Here is a 2,500-nt window from a genome sequence, read left to right on the forward strand (position 1 = left end):
AAACAAAATTGGAAACAAACTACAAGATAAATCGCGAATGTTTAAAAGCAAAACGAAAAATAGATATAAAAAAATAAGCAACAATAATAAAATGCTAATTGATGAAATCGTTAAAGGCGATGTGAAGATAATGAAGCGTTAGTTTATTAAAATTCTAGTCAGCTGATCTGTATGTGTTTGTGTTTGTGAACGTGAATTTGTGTGTGAGTATGTGAGTGTGTGTGTGTGAGAGAGAGAGAGAGAGAGAGAGTGTGTGTGTGCGTGTGTGTGTATGAGTGTGTATGTGTGTTTGTGTGAGACTACGTGTGTGTGTATGTATGTGAGAGTGTGTTTGTGTGCGTGTGTGATTCTATGCGTGTGTATGTATGTGTTTGTGTGTGTTTGGTGTGTGAATTCATGTGTGTGTGCGTGTGTGTATGTATGTATGTATGTATATGTCCTTGTGTGTGTGTATGTGTGTGAGTTCGTGTGTGTGAGTTGGTGTGAATGAGTCTGTGTGTGTGAGTCTGTATATGAACTTGTGTGTGTATGTGTATGTAAATATGTGCGTCTGTTGTGTTTGTGTGTGTATACGTGTGTGTGTTTGGGTGAGTGTGCGTGCAAGTGTGCGTGTGTGTGTTTTATGTGTGTGTCCGAGTGAGAGAGAGACTAGTGTGAAGGAGAGAGGATTGCGTGTGTGTGTGTATGTGTGTGTCCGAATGAGAGATAGGGAGGTGTGTGCGTGAGAGAGAGAGAGAGAGAGAGGTGGAAGGCGTGTGTGTGTGTGAGATAGATAGATAGGTAGAGAGAGAGGTGGGAGGGGTGGAGGAGGTGTAGTTTAAACAATTATGTTGCCATCCACTGGATCTCCGTGCAAAAATAGGAAAAAATATGTCAGGTATGTCAGATCGTATTAATTACTTTCTGCGAGAAAACTACGAAAAACTAGGAATTCTATGGAATTGGTTTAATATAGTTCAGCAAGTAAAAGAAAGAAAGAAAGAGAGAAAGAAAAAAAGTAGGAGAAAAAGAAAAAGAAAAAAAAATACCATTTATTAAAAAATATGTTAAACACGTTGTATGTCTACGGGTCTGAGTACGTACGTACATTGGGATATACGCAATATATATGCAGACATACAGCGGATGTACGTATGTATGGTGTATATGGTAGGCATGTATGTATGTATGTATGTATGTATGTATGTATGTGTGTATGTATGCGAAGCTGTTCGATATTTGAACGTTTGTTTGTGTGGTGTGGTGTGGTGGTGGTGGTGGTAGTGCTGCTGCTGGTTTTGGTGTGTGTGTGTGTGTGTGTAATGTATCATATACTGATTCTTTTATTTTTTTAAACGTTTTAGCCATGTGGTTGCGGTAATGCTGGAGCACCACCGTTGAGTATATATACTCATACATTAATACACACATCTTTGTATATATATATATATATATATATATATATATACATACATGCAAATGTATATGATATATTCATACATATACATATATATATATATATATATACATATATATATAATGAATATATATCATGCAATTAAACATACATATATGTATATATATATATATATATATATATATATATATATATATATATATATGAAAGAAGGTTTTCCACTCGTACGGTATTCCACAACTTTACTTTATTATATATATATATATATATATATATGCATACATGCATATGTATATAATATATATATATATATATATATATATATATATATATATCATCCACATACACTCACGCATACACACACACACGCACACACACGCACACACACTTACATATGGACGTACATATATGCTCACACGCAGACATGCGATTTACATGAATATTGATTTCTTTTTGTTTGATTTGGCAAAGACACGTCTTTTGATAACGAGAGGCGGAGTAGATTGACGTGATTGGTTCGTAATCTATTGACCTTGGGAATATTCAGAATTAATGGAAGAGGTCGTTACCTCCAAGCTGGATTTTTAACACCCGAAAATGGCGGACCAAAATGAAAGAAAGAAAGAGAGAGAGAGAGAGAGAGAGGGAGAGAGAGATAGATAAATAGAGAGAGAGAGAGAGAGAGAGAGAGAGAGAGAGAGAGAGAAAGAGAAGTAAAGGAAAATGGCGCAAATGTGGCTGTGTTGTTAAGAAGCTTGCTTTCTAACCACATGGTTTCGGGTTCAACCCCATTGCGCATTATCTTGAGCAAATGTCTTCTCCTATAGCCTCGAACTGACCAATACCTTGAGAGGATTTGGTAGATATAGAAACTGAGAGAAACCCATAGTATATATGTACGGATGTATATATATATATATATATATATATATATATATATATATATATATATATATATATATATATATGCTCTGTTTATGTTCTGTTTCTCATTTTGTCTACGTTTTTTTGTGACGTCCTGTACCCAGATATGCATCTATATATACATGTAGATGTAGGTATGTACATACATATACGTACATATGCATATACTCATATTATTTG

The sequence above is a fragment of the Octopus bimaculoides genome, chromosome 5 (genome assembly GCF_046866305.1).
Source record: "Octopus bimaculoides isolate indiv1 chromosome 5, ASM4686630v1, whole genome shotgun sequence".
NCBI classification, from domain to species: Eukaryota; Metazoa; Mollusca; class Cephalopoda; order Octopoda; family Octopodidae; genus Octopus; species Octopus bimaculoides.